This window comes from Cajanus cajan, chromosome 1 (assembly GCF_000230855.2).
Source record: "Cajanus cajan strain Asha chromosome 1, NIPB_CcT2T_4, whole genome shotgun sequence".
NCBI lineage: Eukaryota > Viridiplantae > Streptophyta > Magnoliopsida > Fabales > Fabaceae > Cajanus > Cajanus cajan.
The window spans coordinates 63,884,612-63,905,696 of record NC_138517.1 but is presented as its reverse complement, the minus strand read 5'-3'; positions in this window follow the sequence as shown (position 1 = coordinate 63,905,696).

Here is a 21,085-nt window from a genome sequence, read left to right as displayed (position 1 = left end):
TTTTCATCCTTCGATATAATTGTATTATATACTATAAACTAGTCAGTTTCAATGAATGATGATCTCATTCCTAGCTCTGGCTTGAGTTGTACACATCTTTGGCTACAGAGTAGAGTTCCACTCGGGTAATATCAATAAGAGTGTCAAATTTGAGGTATTCTTTTTGAATTTTTGATCAGGATCTTTTCCAGCTTGGTGCTGGTTTGAACCTTTTATGTTTAGTTAATATATTTATTATTGTATACCATGGACTTAGTGCCTTCTTATGAATACCCTGTTTTGTCTTCTTTTAAAATGGAATTCAAAGTTATAGCTTTATTAGAGTAGTTATTGTATCTGATAACCTCTAATTCAAGAAACTAACTGGAACTCAATAATTAGATTTTGAAATTATACTATGAATGAAATATGTTTATACAGGTAACCCAGAAAGAATCTAAAAAAATAATTAATTTTTTTTTAAATGCACATCTACATCGGTTTTTGGTATAACCGATGTAGATTTGCGTTCAAATCTACATCGGTTTTATTTACAACCGATGTAGATTTGAACGCAAATCTACATCGGTTTTCTGACAACCGATGTAGATTTGAACGCAAATTTACATCGGTTTGTTCTACATCGGTTTTATAACCGATGTAAATTAGCTTTCAGAACCGATGTAGAACAGTGCTTTTGTAGTAGTGATTGGAGCCAAAAATTCAAATTTCAAATGGAAATTTGAATTCAAATTCAAGGCTCCATGTGCTTAGTCCGTGAATATGGGGCTGCCATGCATCTAAATGTCATTTAGGGGACATTTAAAGTGTATTTGTAGCTGCACATGTTCAGCCATGCTTGGCAAGAAACATGTGATCTAAATGCATCTCAAATGACTACTAAATGAAACCTAGATTTTAGCTTCTTGGTCTATTTTAGTATTCCTTCAATATTCCTATGCTAATGGCCTAAATACAATGGCCAAACATATACAAACATTAGGAAATAATAAAAGAAACAAAATGATCCCAATATTGGGTACCAAAAGCCCAAAGGCCTACAAAGCCCAAAGGTCCACAAAGCCCAAAAACAGGCCCAATAAGCCTATGGCCCAAAAATGCTAATCTATGTGGTCCAAAATACAAGACCAAAATATGTGAAACCTATACTAATATAATATATACAAAATATAAGAAAAATGGATTTATCAAGAGATGGCCCATGTGAAGCTCAACTTGGGCCTTCCATGACTAGCCCAAATCTTCATGTCTAGCCCATTCCTCTTGGTTCCTTCAAGATATCACCTCTTGCCCTTCTAGGCATGATTCCATCACCAGGAGTGGTTGAGAATACTTAGGGCCAGGAGTGGTCAAGAATACTCAGGTCCAGGAGTGGACGATAATACTCAAATGTTCTTCATTTCATATCTAGTGGAACCCTTCAAGTTGAAGGAGACTAGACGTAGCTCAGTTGAGCGAACCAGTATAAAAGTGATTGCACTACTCTATCTATATTTCAGACGCAGATTATTTTCAATTGTCAAATCACAATTAATCTTCGTCTACTGTCTATTCTTCATTAAAACCGTTTTTCAGACGAAGACGCAAATTCTGTTTAACAAATATATTAGACTGAAAAGCTTTATCCTCTACTTGTCTTCAAATGAAACTATCTTGAAAAGGAAAATGTTAGAACTTCAATAATTATCATTATAAAACATTTTTCTCAGTAGACGATGAATCCTTCAAATGCAATGACATTATGTTAACCAAATTTTGTGTAACTGTCTGACATTCAAAAGTGCATTAGACGAAGAACATTACTCTTGCAAAAACATTTATAAAATTCCTTCGTACTAACACACACATATTCAACTCCCCTTCTATGTGTTTTTCATGTCTAACTTCATCATGGACATCTCAAATTCACCTTGCATAGTCTTAGCAAATTCTTCACATAGAGAGAGATTAGTAGAACCAAAAACAATGTCATCCACATAAATTTGAACATACATTCTATCTTTCTTAAATTTCTTCACAAACAATGTGTTGTCTACTTTACCTCTAACATAATCATTTTCAATTAAAAATTTGCTCAGTCTGTCATACCATGATCTTGGTGCTTGTTTTAAACCATAGAGTGCCTTTTTAAGTTTATATACATGATTTTGATACTTTTAATCAACAAACCCAGGTGGTTGTTCAACATAAACTTTTTCTTGAATAAAACCTTTTAGAAAAGAACTTTTTACATCCATTTGGTACAACTTGAAGTTCATTATTGAAGAATAGACAAGTAATAGTCTTATAGCTTCTATCCTAGCTACAGGGGAAAATGTCTCATCATAATCAATTCCCTCTTCTTGATTATACCCCTTAGCAACCAGTCTTGCTTTATTTCTTATAATGATTCCAGATTCATCAAGCTTGTCCCTAAATACCCATTTAGTTCCAATTTTAGGATGATCACTTAGTAATGGAACTAAATCCCAAACTTTATTCCTTGTGAACTGATTTAATTCCTCTTGCATAGTCATTAGCCAATGTTCATCATGTAATGCTTCATCTATTATTTTGGGTTCAACTTGTGAAACAAAAGCCATTGTATTACAAATGTTCTTTATAAATCTTCTAGTAGTCACTCCTTTACCAATTTCTCCAATTGATAATTCTTTAGAAGTTCTCCATTCTTTAGGCAATTGTTCACTTGTCTTTTCTATAGTATTGATGGACCATGGGCCAAGGGCCCAATCACTAGAGCTATGACCAAGAGCATACAAGAAGAGTTGGACAACTTGAAGACCAGTGGGCTCTCTAAGCCCAAGATACTCTTCATTTGGACTACTCTATCATGAATAGTAGGCATAGTTCTAATTATATATAGTTTGTACATAGATTCCTTGTATATGCTTATTTTTTCCTTTGTATTTGTGAGGCACTTTATTTCATGTTATTAATCATTGTATATTGTTTCTAGCTAGGGTAGGTTACTTGGAGACTTTGACTCCATTTAACCTAATTTTGAATTACACTCATTTTCTATTTTTTCAGTAGTAGAAGTGAGGTGGCATTTAGCAATGCTTGAGGGTGTGACTAGCAATTGGGCCTAGGCAAAATTTGACATATTAGACTCATTTTGCTCCTAATTTTTCATAGGTTTGATCTAGCTAGGTTTCATAATTTTTGGATGGACCTAATGATGGAGGACCATCCTTAAAGCATCATATAGGGCCTATCACAAGGTCCATGGCTAGGAGAGTAAAGGAAGATGAAGAACACACCACACCAAAAGTCATGATCATCATATGTGTGGATTTTGAGCCCTCTCCTTAGTTTGTTATTTTCTTTTCCTATTTTTCCCTTGTATTTTGGGGTACATTAAATATTAGGATTTTATTTTGTATTTATATTTAGCCTTTTTATTATGGGGCAAAATTAGTCTTAGGATTTATTTTAGGACTTAAACCTTAATTTATGAGCTCAAAGTCCATTTCTTTCTTTTTCTAGGCCTAAGGGTACTTTAGTCTTTTAGGAGGAATGATAGTTATTTCGTTTGGGCTGCATTTAGGGCTCATTTAGGATGCATTTGGACTCCAAAATTTTGGCCAAATGCACCCAAGAAATCCTAGATGCCTTTCTCTCCCTATAAGTACTCTAGGTCACCCACCTTGTAGCCACTTTGGAAATTAATGATATTGAGTGAGCCTTGTGCCTCTTTATTCCTTCCTTAGTCCCCTAGGAACTCCATGGACCCCTATCCTCTCCTTTCTTCCTTGAGTGAGCTTGGGTCTTCCTTGGTTGGCCTTCATCATCCTAAGTGAAGTGAGCTAGCCTAAAGGAGTTACACCACCAAACACCTTCCCTTCCTCCCCTCCATTTTGTGTGTCAACCTTTCACCTACCTAAACACCATCTCCACAACTTCCATACCCTTGAAGAGTTCACCCTTCATGTCATCTTAACCTTGGAGAAGAGAAGAAATCAACCACTAGCCCTCATGGAGAAGTTGGTTCCATCACCTAACTAGACCAAACCAAACATTTTTGAAATTAATTCAAGGAGCCAAAATGAGCCAAATCCTCCTAGCTTGCCTTGCTTCTCTTTGGCCGTGAATTGCTTCTCCTTCTTCAAGCTTGGGAAGCTTGTCCTACAAGCTTCTCCTTAGCTTGCTTGGGAAGCAAGCTAAGTGAGAAGCTTGCTCAACAAGCCTCCTAACTAGCTTGGACAATCAAGCCAACCAAACCATGGTTCACTTGAACCATGGTTAAGGTTAGCTTGCTCCCTAAGCTACCTCCTTCTATATATTTGTAACTCCAACCTTTTCCCTCACTTTTGATGAATGAATTTCAGAATTTTCACAAATTCTCTCTTATCAGAGTCACCTAGAATCTGTGGAGAACATTCTCCTTAGGCTTCTTCAAGCTTCTTCATTCTCTCAAGAAGTGGTCGAACACTCTCAAGTGGTTCATCCTCCATTGAAGTTTCTTCAAAGGAGGTTCCTCTTCATTGGCACGTCTATCTTCAAGCGGAGAAAGTGAAGTTAGACATGAAAAAAACATAGAAAGGGGGTTGAATATGTGTGTGTGTGTAAATGAGGAAATTTTAAGATGTTTTCACAAGTGGAATGCTCTTTGTCCAGTACATTTTTAAGAGTCAAATTGTTATGCTGAGTTTCTTTAACATAAGGTCAATGTGTCAGAAAGGTTTATCGTTTGCTACAGAAAATGTTTCATAAAAATAATAATTGAAGTTCTTGCATTTTCCTTTTTGAAAATAGTTTTGTTCAAGGACAGGCAGCAGATAAAGTTTTTTAGTGTAATATGCTTGTTAAACAAAATTGCGTCTTCGTCTGAAGATTGGTTTTGACTATATGTAAATGTTGGACGAAGTTTTTCACAAGGATTTACTCAGTAAAGAGGATTTGTTCTTAGTTAAACAGGAAAAGTAATGCAAGCATTTTTATACTGGTTCGCTCAACTGAGCTACTTCTAGTCTTCTTCAACTGAAGGGTTCCACTAGATATGCAATTCAATACAAAAGTATTATCGACCACTTCTGGCCCGTTGACTTCACTCATCAATGCTAGTATCTTCTTATCAGCCTCTTTAGGCTAGCATTGAGTATTCTCGACCACTCCTGGCCTTGAGTATTCTCGACCACTCCTAACCCGTTGGCTTTACTCACTAACGCTAGTATTCTTAAACTACTTCTGGTTCTCCAAGTATTCTCGACCACTACTGGCTCGCTAGCTTCACTCACCAGCGCTAGTATATTCTTCTCAGCCACTTCTGGCTAGCAGTGAGTATTCTTTGACAAGCCCCTCCGGGCTTTACAAGTATTCTTTCCCTAGCCTCTTCAAGCTTTACAAATGATAGATGCATAATCATGTTTGAGTGTTTTGGTTACTCTCCCAAAGAGGATACATATAGGATCAACACTCTCTAAGGTTTTCTACCTTAGTCTTACAGAGACTTGTGTTTAAGTGTTTGGGTTACTCTCATGGAGAGGATACATAGGTTTACAACACTCACTAAGGTTTAGTCCATTCATTTCAAACACCTTAGTCTACAGAGATAAAGATACAATATTACATTGTTCAAATAACTAATAACACTTATCTCTGGTCTCTGTCTAGTGGTCTTGATATCACTCTTTTTCTTCTAATCAAAAGCCAGCCTTTTGAGGTTTGAAGTAGTGATATATATATTCTTGTTGATTCTGCCCGTTGCAAGTGTCCATTGAAACAAATATAGTCGTTTGCGACTAGTTTGATCTTCTCATTTAATGCTTTGATTCTTGCATTAAATGTTGTTTCCTGTTTATAGACAATGTGTGAAGTTTTCTTGCTCAGTTAGTAGCTGTATCTGAATGTAGCAGAATCCTAGGAAACTTTTTGTCCTTTTCTGATCCTATAGTTGTGGAACTTTTGTCCTTGCCTAAAAAAAGTGATGTACTTTTCCTGACACAAGCATGCTTTTAGTTCTGAGCTTGATTTTCTCCTTTCTTCTTTTCTTCTTACAATTTCGATGACTTCGTGAGTTCTCTTGTGAGTGTGAACGATATTCAAATTGTCCTTTGAAGCTTGATTCCTCAGGTGATTGCGTGACAATTTTTGTCTTTGTCTGGTAGTCGACATTTAATTTAATACTTCGACCTTTGTCTGATCATCAGCTTTTTGACTTTTCCTTTCGTCTTGGTCAACCTTGTATCTGGTCAGGCTTTCCATTTCTTCTGGAGTTTCTTCTTGGTCGTTGACCATCTTTCGTCTGAGTCTTTATGTGCTGCCTTAGATTGTGTTTGGCATGGTCTTGTTCTTGATTTGGCTTGTTGAGTGCTTATGTTGTCCTTTCATTTTGTATCGTCTGATTCTTATGCCTCTTCGTCATTTTCCTTTTCTTATGTCTTTCGAAAACACTAACTCACTTGTTAGAGATAACAACATATATTATATTTGTCTCATTCAAAACCTTTTTGGGAATTTCTTCATCTGACTTAACAGAAAGATCTTGGATGGTTCAACTTGAAGAAACAACAATCATCTTCAAGAGGTTCCATCATTTTTGGTATCTAGAGCTTTGGTGCTCTTGAGATTATGTGTCTTTTTCTCTAAGCTTGAATTTGTGTTGTTCTCTTCCTTTTTCTATGTCATAAATCATGTTTGCTGAATGGATCTAGTTCTTCTAAACATTTTGATGGATCCTTCTGTCTCATATTGTTAATTGATTCATATGTTTGCTTGTTTCCTAATTCCTTGAATCAATTTGTTTTGTGCACCAGGTGTTCTTGTTCTTGTGCATTTTTGTTGTTGCTTGAGTCTTCTCCATTCCTATAACATGAGTCCGTGACTGGACACTAATAATTGTTAGCATGTTTTTTGGTTTTGAATCTTATGCTTTGTCTAGAGTCACGTGTAGTCCTTTATATGTCATTGAATCCTAGACTAGCTTGTTAAACCTTAATTTTTGTTGCATTGTTTTGAGTTATTATTTGGTGCGGTTTTTGCTTCATAATCTTTGGCTGACCTAAATGTTCTTTTTCTTTACATGATTGAGTTCTTAACTTGCTATTAGTTCTAGCAAATTTCCTAGAGTTAGGTTTCCTTTATGTCTTGTTAAAAAGTTTGTCACAAAAAATTACTAAACACTTTCCTATTAGGTTTCTTCCTTCAATCTCTTGTATGGTTGAAACTTGTTCTATTTTTTGTGCATTAAAATAGAGGAAAAACAGAGGTATTAGGTGTATAAAAGTGCAAGAAACTCAAAGAAAAATTTTACCTAAAAATTTCTTAACAAATTTGTGATTAAATTGTGAGCACTTGTAACACACACACACACACCTATTTACCTCTTGTTTGTGCAATTTGTTTAGCAACCTTGTCATTACCAAATACGAGACTTATAAATGTTTTGAAAAGGCATTAAACTCTTGTGTCAAAAGAAAAAGAAAGTGAAAAGAGTTACCAAAATAATTACAAAAGAAAACAAAAGAAAGAACACAAGAAAAAGCCAAGGAGTAGGGAAATTTGTTTGAAAATTGCTCTCGATTTTGGCTTATTGTTGCTTATTTTTAAAATATTTCCAGCCATACATTGTTTGAGATTGTGTCTTGTTTTGTTTTGTAATCTTAGATTTTATTTTTGTAATCTACTATAGTGTAATCTTAGTTGTATTGGTTTGATTAGCTTATTTCGCATGTGTGTGCTTTGTGCATGAGTTAATTTTAATCTAAATTGACTGAGAGTGAGTATGATGATGATTTAAAATACTTGGAAATATTTTTTGAAGTATAAAATTGAGTTTTTGAAAACTAACTCAAAATAATCAATTATCATTAAATGTAACGGATTATTCCAGCAATAGGTGAAAAGAGCCTTGCTGTAATAATCGATTATTCCAGGAAGCATTCTTGGAATAATCGATTATCCTGCAAAATAATCGATTATTCTATTCTTGAGTGATTTCCAGAAATCATGAAGAAAAAAATAATCGATTATCCTTTAAAATAATCGATTATCTGGTTCTAAAATTTTTATACATAGCTTTCACACTTTCAAACTTCAGAACAGATAATAAATTGAGAATCAAAAAGAGAAAAACTATATTGTGAAGTCTTTATGACCTTCTTGGAGTGTTTTCTTTGTGAAACCAAGAAATAAAACATTTTTGAAATGCTTTGAAAGAGATCATCATCATCATTACATTCTTGGAAGAGAAATATTAAGATTTGCTTTTGGAATTCACAGTCTGATTTGTTCAGCTTCCAGGTGAATTTGTTCCTTTAATTCTTTGTGAAAAGTGTAAGGGAAATCTTGAGTAGGTGTCTCAAGTGGTAAGGAATTCTTGTAGTGGGTTTCTACAAGAAGTTCTTTCTTGGGGGAAAGAAAGTGATTATCTTGAATGTAGGAGTATATGCATGTGTTGTGTGCTTGTAAAACTTCTTCATTAAGATAGTGGAACAAATCTTGATCAGGTTATGATTGAGGATTGGATGTAGGTCACATGTGGAGTGGCAGAACCAGGATAAAACACTTGTGCATTCTTCTCTCTCACTTTTATCTTTTACATTGAGCAAAATCTTGGTTGTGTGTTAAAGTGGCTGATCTTGATTAATATGTTTGCATGCATAACATTGCTTTAAACTGACCCAAAGTGTTGCATATTAAGTGTTCTTAACATTGAACTTAATTAAGATTAATCAAGAAAACATATAGGACTCATTCCCATTAGCAAGTCTTTTAAGGAACTTCTTTGAGAATTCATATTAGAAAAGTTTAAGTTGAAATAAAGATCCTTAGAACTCTAAAAAAAATGTTAAGTGTCATAGAATCGAATTCACCCGCCCTCTTGGATTGAACCATTCTTTTCTAACAATTGGTATCTAGAGCAAGGTTCTTGAGTGTTAATCAAGATTTCAAAAATGGCCAACAGCAACCTACCCTATGGTGAGGGTGTGTCTATTCATAGACCTCCTGTTTTCAATGGTGAAAACTATGTCTATTGGAAAATTAGGATGAGAATTTTCATTGAAGCAATTGACATTGCTGTGTGGGATGCAATTGAAAATGGACCCTATATCCCTATGACCAATGATGGTGAAGGAAAGAGAGAAAAACATTGGAGTGAGTGTAGTGATGATGAGAGAAAGAGAGCTCAATATGACTATAAAGCAAAGATTATTATTACATCTGCATTGTCTATTGATGAGTTTTTTTTAGAATTTCTCAATGCAAGTCAGCTAAAGAAATGTGGGACACATTACAAGTTACTCATGAAGGAACAAGTGATGTAAAAAGATCTAGAAAGCATACTCTTATAAGAGAATATGAATTTTTTAGAATGAATCATGGTGAATCAATTTCTGATTTTCAAAAAAGGTTTACACACTTGATAAGTCACCTTGTTGATCTTGGAAGGAAATTTGAAGAGGAAGAACTAAATTTAAAAGTTCTACAATGCTTGGATAGATCTTGGCAAGCAAAGGTTACTGCAATAGAAGAATCAAAGGACTTGACCTCATTGACCCTTTCAACTCTCTTTGGAAAGCTAAGAGAGCATGAGCAAAAGCTGTACATTTTTTAGGAAAATGATCAGCAAGAAAAAAAGGGAAAAGGAGTGTCTCTAAGAGCTTGGAAATCAGTCAAAAGCAAAGAAATATGTGAAGACTTAAGCTCCAAAGATTCTGATTCAGAGAACTTCAACTTGCTAGTGAAGAAGTTCAGAAAATTCCTAAGAAAGAATAGGAGTTCCCCCTACAAGTTCAACAAGAAGGCCAACAAGAAAGAAAAATGAAGCACATCCTCTTACAATTGTTTTGAATCTAGAAAGCAAGGCCACATAAAAGCTGAATGTCCAAACCTTCTAAAGAAGCAACAAGAAGAAAAGAAAGGGAAGAAAAACAACAAAGGAAAAAGAGCCTACATAGCTTGGGAAGACAATGACTCAAGCACAGCAAGTGATGAATCTGAATTTGAGGAAAACAACTTATGTTTGATGGCTGGAGCTAATCAAGACACAATAGAATGCTTGAGAGCCAAAAGCTTATTATGGTATCTTGATAGTGGCTGCTCAAGGCATATGACTGGAGATCCTTCAAAATTCTTAAGTCTGAAATTAAAGAATGAAGGATTTGTTACATATGGTGACAACAACAAAGGGAAGATTCTTGGTCATGGAAATATTGGTAACTCTTCCTCCTCAGCATTAATTGAAAATGTATTGCTTGTTGATGGGCTGGTTATGGTAGATGACTATTCAAGATTCACTTGGGTTATGTTTCTTGCAAATTAAAGTGAAGCTTTCAATGCTTTTAAGAAATTTGCTAAGCTTGTTCAAAATGAGAAAAACATAAATGTCACCTTAATTAGAAGATGAAGGTGAATTCCAAAATGTTTTGTTCCAAAAATTCTGTGAAGAGCATGGCATTAATCATAATTTTTTAGCACCTAGGACACCTCAACAAAATGGGGTCGTGGAAAGGAAAAATAGATCTCTTGAGGAATTAGCTAGGACTATGTTAAATGAGACTAAACTACCTAAATAATTTTGTGCTGATGCAATTAACACAGCATGTCATCTGTTAAATAAGGTTCTAATTAGGCCTATTCTAAAAAGAACACCCTATGAGATTTATAATGGAAGGAAGCCTAATGTCTCATACTTTAGAGTATTTGGGTGTAAATGTTTTGTGTTGAATAATGGTAAGGAACAACTTGGTAAATTTGATGCTAAAATTGATGAAGCAATTTTCTTGGGTTATTCTAAAAATAGCAAAGCCTATAGAGTATATAACAAGAGAACTCTAATAGTTGAAGAATCCGTACATGTTGTGTTTGATGAGACTAACAAGCAAGAAACAAAGCAAACTGAAATAAAGGACTTGACTGATTTTCTTGATTAACCACCATTAGAAAGTGAACCAAATGAAATGCCTAAAGAGAGTGAATCAATTGAAACCACTAAAAAGATAAGTAAACAATTGCCTAAGGAATGGAAAAATTCTAAGGACTTATCAATGGAAAATATAATTGGAAAACATTGGTAAAGGAGTGTCAACTAGAAGATCCATCAAGAATATTTGTAACACTATGGCTTTTGTTTCACAAGTTGAACCTAAGACAATAGATGAAGCACTACATGATGAACATTGGTTAATGGCTATGCAAGAGGAACTAAATCAATTTGAAAGAAATGAAGTTTGGGATTTAGTTCTATTACCAAGTGATTATCTAATTATTGAACTAAATGGGTTTTTAGTAATAAGCTTGATGAATCTGGAATCATTATAAGAAATAAGGCAAGGTTAGTGGCTAAAGGGTATAATCAAGAAGAGGGAATTGATTATGATGAGACTTTTGCCCCTGTAGCAAGGATAGAAGCAATTAGATTAGTTCTTGTTTATGCTTCAATAATGAATTTCAAGCTTTACCAAATGGATGTGAAAAGTGTTTTTCTAAATGGTTTAATACAAGAAGTGTATGTGGAGCAACCACCAAGTTTCGTTGATTTTAAGTATCCTAATCATGTGTACAAACTTAAAAAGGCACTCTATGGCTTGAAACAAGCTCCAAGATCATGGTATGACAGGTTGAGCAAATTTTTGATTGAGAATGACTATGTTAGAGGTAAAGTAGATAATACATTGTTTGTAAGAAATTTAAAAATGATACAATGTATGTTCAAATCTATGTGGATGACATTGTTTTTGGATCTACTAATTCCTCTCTATGCAAAGAATTTGCTAGGACCATGCAAGGTGAATTTGAGATGTCAAAGATGGGAGAGCTTACATTTTTCTTGGGGTTGCAAATCAAACAAATGAGTGATGGAATCTTTATAAGTTAAAGCAAGTATTGTAATGAATTGTTGAAAAAGTTTGGTATGGAAGGGTGTAAGGAGGCTGCAACACCAATATCAAACTCATGCAATCTTGAGTTGGATGAAAAAGGGATAGTTGTTGACAACTCAAAATATAGAGGTATCATTAGATCACTCTTATATTTGACAGCTAGTAGACCTGATATAATGTTTGTTGTGTGCTTGTGTGCAAGATTTCAGGCAAATCCAAAAGAGTCTCATATGAAATCTTTCAAAAGAATTCTTAAATATCTAAGAGGAACAACAAATGTAGGTCTATGGTATCCAAAAGGAGACTCACTAAGTCTGATAGGTTATTCGAATTCAGACTATGCTGGTTCTAGACCTGATAGGAAGAGAACAAGTGGTACTTGTCACCTACTTGGAAGTGCACTAGTTTCATGGCATAGCAAAAAGCAAGCATGTGTTGCTTTGAGTACAACTGAGGCTGAATATATAGCAACTGGCAGCTGTTATGCACAAATCCTCTAGATGAAACAAAAACTAAAAGATTATGGAACTGAGTTGAATAAAATTCCTTTAAGATGTGATAACACAAGTGCAATCAATCTAACCAAAAATCCAATCTTACACTCTAGGACAAAACATATAGAAATAAGACATCATTTTTTAAGAGATCATGTTCAAAAGAATGATTGTGTTGTAGAGTTTGTTGAAACAAATAAACAATTAGCTGACATATTTACAAAACCTCTACCAAAAGAAAGATTTAATCAAATTGAGAATTGGACTTGGATTTATCAATGAGTCTTGTTTGAATTGATTGTGAATGTGCACTTGAGTGTGATTGTTTCATTGAAACTTGGTTGATGTGTGTATAAAACATTGAAATATGATGCATAAAAGAGCGGTTTTTAAGAGTTCAAATGGATCAGGAATAGTTTAAAAGGTTCAAAATAAGAGAAACAAAAATTCTCTGAAATAATCGATTATTCTAAAATTTAATTGATTATTGTAAGTAAGCCTGGGAAAATAATCGATTATTTAGGGAAAAAATTGATTATCTGGAAGAAGAGGAATTCCAGAAGTCTCTAGAATAATCGATTATTTGGGTAATAATCGATTATCTGGGCAAGTGAGAGGAAATGACCCTCTGAAATAATCGATTATTCCAAAAACAATTGATTTTTAGTGCAAAAAGGGTTTTTCAAAAAAATTTACTGATACAAATAATAGATTATTTGTATGGATAATCGATTATTTGCGCGACCCTTGGTTTTCCATATGGTTTTTGAATGGTTTTATTCGTGCCAACCCCCAACCTCCCACTTTCCTTCATAAGTGACACCTCTCTTCTACCCAATCTGGTGTCTAGGGCTTTAATAACACCTAACCCTCTTATTCTACAAATAACCCACACATGCTCTCAACTCTCATACACAAACCTTAACCCCTCTATCTCAAATTCTTCTTCATCTTCTCTTCTCCAACCAAGAACCCATCTTTAATAAAAAATTGGCCTCATATTCCAAGAGAATCAAGAAGCTTGAAGTCAGGGGGAGCAAAAGACCTCTGCCCACCGGAGTGGATCAACTGATTACCAAGTGGTTTGCTGATAAAGAGTCCCAAGAATACTATTTTGAGTGGTATGCGAGAAGGAGAATCATCCCTTTGAAAACTCTGAAGTTGGATTGGTTCAAGAGTGAGGGTTTCAGTTTTCCTCCTTTCTTGGAGCATCAAGAGCTTGGGAAGTTCTTGGAATTGGAAGGTCTGTATTACCCTGACCTTATAAGGCTGTTCTTGTGTTTTACCTCAAGCAATGAGGGGATAATGCAATCTGTGGTGAAAAGCAAGCTCATAAAGCTTGATGGACCAACATTGAAGGAAGCGGCTGGGCTGAGTGGAACCAGGAGTATGAAACCCCAACCCTTCAATTTTGGTGACTTTGAAGACCTGACAACTTTTAGAGATTGTCAAAGGAACCTGGAGACCACAAATTACAACAAATTTCTAGCTGGAGGTATGAAGAAAAACTCTAGGTTGATTTCTTTTATAATAGCTTGGATGCTTAAGCCTAGACTTCATAACCATGCTCAAATGTCTAGAGATGATATTTTGCTTATGCATGTCATTAAGAAAAAGGAAAAGATAGATTGGGTGTCTGTTGTGAATGATTGTATCTGGAAGGCTAGGAGAAAGGAGGATGGTCCAATACCATATGCTTTATTGCTATCCAAGATTTTTGAGAAAGCTGGTGTGGATCTTCATGGGGAGAAAAAGATAATTCTCCATGCCTCAAACAAGATTGAAAAATCTTCTTTGCATCATATGGGGATGCTAAAATAGGAAGATAAATGGGTATTCAAAGGTGATGTTCCTCCAACACCGGAACCGACAACGAATGAAGATGGTGTTCCATCTCATGATGAGGAACAGCCACCGTAAGTGGAGATTGAACCTGAACAAGAGTAGGAATCGGAGCCTAAAGCATTTTCTCCGTTTGAAAAAATTATGATTAACAAGCTTGATGCTGTGATGGAGATGTCAAGGAAGCATGAGTCATATTATTCTGGGATTCTTGATCGGTTTGATAACCTTGATCATGAGATTGCAAGGATTAAGTCTCAGCTTGGAATGCAAGAGGACTTGGAGTGATGCGTTTAGGATTTTTTAGTGTTCTATTTTGGAAGTTTTAGTTTTAAATTTCTGTTTTAAATTTCATTTGGGTTGTAATCATTTTAATTTTTGAACATTTTGCTTATTTTGGTTTTATCTTGGTTTGAACAATTTCAATTCTGGTGCAATATGAATTTAATTGTGGTTATATTGTGTTTGATATGATTTGGTTATGGTAACATTGATTTGAATGTTTGATACTGCTATATTCTGGTTTGAACATTGATATGTGATAGTATTGATGCATATATGTTGATGTTTACTGGTATATTTGAGATGATGCTGATTGTAGCTGATGTATCATGTGGAATCATTGATGTATGAAGTACATATGTGTTCATAATGTATCAAAATCTCTGATACAAATTCTGGTATTAATTTGGATTAATTGGAACAATGCCTATGGTGATAATGCTTTACTGATTTCTTGGTATTAAGTTAGTCTTGTGGCATTGATTTTGAGCAAATGACTCTTGTGCATAAATCTATACATGTGCAATCTGCAAAATTTATAAATCTATATCTGGACATATATATATATACTTGTTAGTTTTTTATGTTGTCCCAAGGGGGAGAAAGGTTTGAGTTTGTTTTACAGGACTAAATATGAATAAGGCATGATAAGCTCATATTTAAAAATGTGAAATGCTGGTTTGCAAAACATAGTGGCTTGTATGGTTTGTCATCATCAAAAAGGGGGAGATTGTTGAGATTCATGGAGTAGTGAATCAACTCAGATTTGGAGTATGAAAGTTTTGATGATAACAAAGGGTGGATTCTGAGAATGAAAGCTGACCAAGGACATCAACAAGTCAAAAACAAGTTAAGAAGAAGATATGATTATTATGATGTGTAATAGGAATAGTTTATAAGTTCTTATGAGTTGTATTGGTTTGATTAGCTTATTTTGCATGTGTGTGCTTTGTGCATGAGTTAATTTTAATCTAAATTGATTGAGAGTGAGTATGATGATGATTTAAAATACTTGGAAAGATTTTTTTAAGTATAAAATTGAGTTTTTGAAAACTAACTCAAAATAATCAATTATCATTAAATGTAATTGATTATTCTAGCAACAGGTGAAAAGAGCCTTGAGTGATTTTTATAAATCATGAAGACCAAAATAATCTATTATCCTTTAAAATAATCGATTATCTGGTTCTGAAATTTTTATAAATAGCTTTCACACTTTGAAACTTCAGAACAGAGAATGAATTGAGAATCAAAAAGAGAAAAACTATATTGTGAAGTCTTTATGACCTTCTTGGAGTGTTTTCTTTGTGAAACCAAGAAGTAAAACATTTTGAAATGCTTTGATAGATCATCATCATCATTACATTCTTGGGAGAGAAAGATTAAGATTTTCTTTTGGAATTCACAGTCTGATTTGTTCAGCTTCCAGGTGAATTCGTTCCTTTAATTCTTTGTGAAAAGTGTAAGGGAAATCTTGAGTAGGTGTCTCAAGTGGTAAGGAATTGTTGTAGTGGGTTTCTACAAGAAGTGTTTTATTGGGAGAAAGAAAGTGGTTATCTTGAATGTATGAGTATATGCATGTATTGTGTGCTTGTAAAACTTCTTCATTAAGATAGTGGAACAAATCTTGATCAGGTTATGATTGAGGACTTGATGAAGGTCACATTTGGAGTGGCTGAACCAGGATAAAACACTTCTGAATTCTTCTCTCTCACTCTTATCTTTTACATTGAGCAAAATCTTGGTTGTGTGTTAAAGTGGCTGATCTTGATTAATATGTTTGCATGCATAACATTACTTTAAACTAACCCAAAGTGTTGCATATTAAGTGTTCTTAACATTGAACTTAATCAAGATTAATCAAGAAAACATATAGGACTAATTCCTATTGGCAAGTCTTTTAAGGAACTTCTTTGAGAATTCATATTAGAAAAGTTTAAGTTGAAATAAAGATCCTTAGAACTCTAAAAAAAATTTAAGTGTCATAGAATCCAATTCACCCCCCTTCTTGGATTGAGCCATTATTTTCTAAAACAATTTTTCTTCTGAAAAATACTTTGTGAAAACATTTTGTGCAAGGCAAAGTATATGGGGGTTTAGAGATTTTTACTTGAAGAGGCTTGGTTATTAAGTGGCTCTTTGTAGCTTACCTCCCTCCATAGTTCAATTTGTACTCTTAAATCTCTAAGTGTCAAGTCTAGCACTTCAAAAAAAGATATTATTTTCTTTAAAAACTTTTTTTTTTGAAAATATCTTCTGTTTAAAATGTCTCAAGACTCTGAACCTAGTGAAAGTGATAGCTCTCCAAAAAGTCTTTCTTCCATCACTAAAGAGCTAAAATCACTTAAACTATGGAGAAAACAAAGGCCATACAAAAAGAGAAGAAGAAAATTGAAAGAGAAGTCCAACTTGTTTTCTTAGAAGAAGAATTGAGACTTCTTAAACAAGAAGAAGAAAAACTCAAAGAAGATATGAGAAAACAAAAGAGAAGGAGTACGAGCTCACACTCCCAATACTCATCCCCAAATGAAAGTTTGAACATGGGGGATCACTACCAACCCACACCTAGGAGAACTATTAAGCCTAGGGAAGTCAAAGTTGACCTCCCACAATTCTTTGGAATGGATGATGTGGAGTTGTATTTAGATTAGGAGATGAAGGTTGAGCAACTCTTTGTTTGCCACTAGGTAAGTGGAGAGAGGAAAGTCCATCTAGCTACCCTTAGCTTCCAAGGGCATGCCATGTATTGGTGGACAACCTTAGAGAGAGAAAGGCGCCTCCATAATGACCTTCCTATCCAATATTGGAATGACCTTAGGAGTTCCATAAGGAGGAGGTACATTCCCACCTATTATGGAATGGAGCTTATGAATAAGCTCTAAAGGCTCCAACAAAGAATTATGTCTGTAGATCAGTACAGGCAACAAATGGAGCTTTACATGATGAGGGCTTGTATAAGGGAAGAGGAAGCTACTACTGTAGCTAGATTCTTGAGTGGTCTTAACTTAGAGATAAGAGACCAAGTGGAGCTACTACCCTAAAGGGACCTAAATGACTTGGTCCAACTTTGTGTAAGGGTAGAACAATAAAAAATGAGAAAATCCTCTTTTAAAAGAGAAAGCTTCCACTCCTCATCTCTAAGGAAAGATTACAAGAGGGAGGGAAATTCTATTGAAAAGAAAATTTTTTTTTGAACCCTCCAAGGATCTAGCTAGAGAAAAAGACAATGGAAAAGGGAAGGTTACTCCACACACTAGTTCTAGGACTAGTGCTATTAAATGCTTTAAGTGTCTAGGGAGAGACCACATTGCCTCCCAATGTCCCACAAAGAAAGTTATGATCATGAGGGGGCATGACACTTATAGTAGTCAAGAAAAGACTACTACTTCCTCTAGTGATAGTGAGGAAGAAGCAAGTGAGCATGAAGAGAATGTGGAGGTTACTTTTCCTTATGAAAGGGAGCTCTTAATGATTAGAAGACTCCTCAACAACCAACCTAGTGGTACCCTATCACAAAAAGAGAACATCTTTCATACAAGATGTAATGTTTTAAACAATGTTTGTTCTCTTATTGTTGATAGTGGATCATGGTGCAAATGTTGTAGCACTAGGCTGGTTGAAAAGTTGGGTTTAACTACTAGTTCCCATCCTAAACCTTATCAACTTCATTGGCTTAATGAGGATGGTGACTTAGTAGTTGACCAACAAGTAAAAGTCAAGCTTTCCATTGAGAAGTATGAAGATGAGGTGTTATGTGATGTAGTACCAATGGAAGCTTGTCATATCTTGTTAGGAAGGCCATGACAATATGATAAGAAAACCATGCACAATGGCCTTACTAATGAGATAACCTTTACACATAGGGAAAAGAAATTTGTGCTTCATTCTCTTTCTCCTCAACAGGTGGCTGAGGATCAAGCACAAATGAAACTCAAAAGAGAAGGTGAAAAAAGACTTCAAATAAAAGAAGAAAATAGAGAGAGAGAAAAAGTCCATGAAAACTAGGAATAAAGAGAAATCTAGGAAGAAACGAGTCCCCTCCCTAGAAGTTGTTGATCAAGGAAAAGACATTTCAAAAAAAAATTTCTTGATCAAACAACCTTCTTTTATCCTATTGTGCACAGGGACTCTAACTTGCACTGCCACATCTAGTGGACATGAGACTCTACCAAAAGGGTTCAAAATTCTTTTAAAGGAATTTGATGATCTATTTCCTCCCGAAGGTCCAATGGGCCTTCCTCCTTTAAGAGGAATAGAACATCAAATTGATTTGGTGCCTGAGGCTAGCCTACCGAATAGGCCAGCCTATATGACCAACCCCCAAGAGACTAAAGAAATAGAGTCTCAAGTCCAAGATTTGTTGGAGAAGGGCTGGGTTCGAAAGAGCTTAAGTCCTTGTGTTGTCCTAATGTTGTTGGTTCCTAAGAAAGATGGCAAGTGGAGAATGTGTTGTGACAGTAGAGCCATCAACAACATCACTATTAAATATAGACATCATATCCCTAGGCTTGATGACATGCTAGATAAGCTTCATGGAGCCATCATATTCTCTAAGGTTGATCTTAAAAGTGGTTACAATCAAATTAGAATTAAAGAAGAAGATGAATGGAAAACCACTTTCAAGACCAAGTTTGGATTATATGAATGGCTAGTGATGCCCTTTGGGCTCACCAATGCTCCTAGTACTTTCATGCACCTCATGAATCATGTCCTATGGGATTGCATAGGAAAGTTTGTTGTAGTTTATTTTGATAATATTCTTATATATAGTAGGTGCCTAAGTGATCACATAGGACACTTAAGGCAAGTCTTTAATATTCTTAGGAAAAATCATCTTTTTGGAAATTTAGAAAAATGTACATTTTGTGTAGATAATGTAGTATTCTTAGGTTTCATTATTAGTAAAAAAGGGGTTCATGTGGAACCCGAGAAAATCAAGGCCATCCAAGAATGGCCCACTCCTAAAAGTGTTGGAGATATTAGGAGCTTCCATGGGTTGGCTAGCTTCTATAGGAGATTTGTTCCTAATTTCTCCACACTTGCCTCCCCATTGAATGAGTTAGTAAAGAAAAATGTTTTTATATGGGGAGATAAACAAGAGAGAGCCTTCCTAGCTTTAAAGGATAAGCTCACACATGCACCACTTCTAGCTTTTCCGGATTTTTCAAGAACTTTTGAGCTAGAATGTGATGCCTTTGGGGTTGGCATAGGGGTGGTTTTGTTACAGGGTGGGCACCCAATTGCTTATTTTAGTGAAAAACTTAAACGTGCCTCCCTTAACTACCCTACCTATGACAAAGAACTCTATGCTTTAGTTAGGGCCCTTCAAACTTGGGAACACTACCTTATTCCCAAGGAGTTTGTCATTCATAGTGACCATGAGTCACTAAAATATTTGAGGGTTCAAGGCAAACTCAACAAGAGGCATGCTAAATGGGTGGAGTTCTTGGAAAAATTCCTATATGTGATCAAATACAAGAAAGGAAAAAATAATGTTGTAGTTGATGCCCTTTCAAGGAGACATGCTTTATTAGTCTCCCTCGGATCTCAAATCTTGGGATTTGATCACATTAAGGAGTTGTATTCCAATGACTCTGAATTCAATGAATCATATACCCAATGCCTAATAAAACCTCAAGGAGGTTTCTATGTTTCTAAGGGGCACTTTTATAAAGAAATAAGAATATGTATATCCCAAGGATCCATTCGAAAACTCTTTGTGAAATAAAGTCATAAGGGTGGTCTCATGGGGCATCTTGGAGTTGAAAAGACTCTAAGTTTTCTTAAAGACAAATTCTTTTGTCCTCACATGAAAAGGGATGTTGAGAGGTTTTGCTCTAGATGTATAGCTTGCTTGCAAGCAAATTCTAAAGTAATGCCTCATGGCTCCTACACACTGTTGCTTGTTGCTAACTCTCCTTGAGTTGATATAAGTATGGACTTCATATTGGGCTTGCCCAGGACACAAAGAGGCATGAATTCTATCTTTGTGATAGTGGACAGATTTAGTAAAATGGCCCATTTTATACCATGCCACAAGATAGATGATGCAAGCAACATAGCAAGACTTTTCTTCAAGGAAGTGGTTAGACTTCATGGTCTACCCAAAACAATTGTGTCAGATAGGGACACTAAGTTCCTTAGCCATTTTTGGAAAACTCTTTGGAGTAGGCTAGGAACTAAACTACTTTTCTCAACTACTTGTCATCCCCAAACTGATGGGCAGTCAGAAGTAGTTAATAGATCCATATCTACCATGTTGAGGGCGGTCCTTTAAGGAAACCACAAATCTTGGGATAAGTAGTTGCCCCATATAGAATTTGCCTATAACAGGTGATAGAACTATGGAAGAACGTTGATGATTCTTCATTGCTCCATCTCCAATGACCTAGCTCTTTGAGGTTAGACTCTCTTAAAGGTGGCGGAATCACCTTGGAGAAGCCTCCAATGGTGGAGAAGCATCCAAAGAGGTTCGGTTACCTCTTGAAAAAAGTAAGGAAGCTTGATAAACCAAGCTTCAAGGTTAAAAAACCTTTGAGAGAGAGCGAGGAGAATTGTTCTCCACGGATTAGGGACTCTTAAGTTGAGAGAGAATTCTGAATTCTATTTCTCAAATTTGACAAAAGTGATTACAAGAGTAGAAAT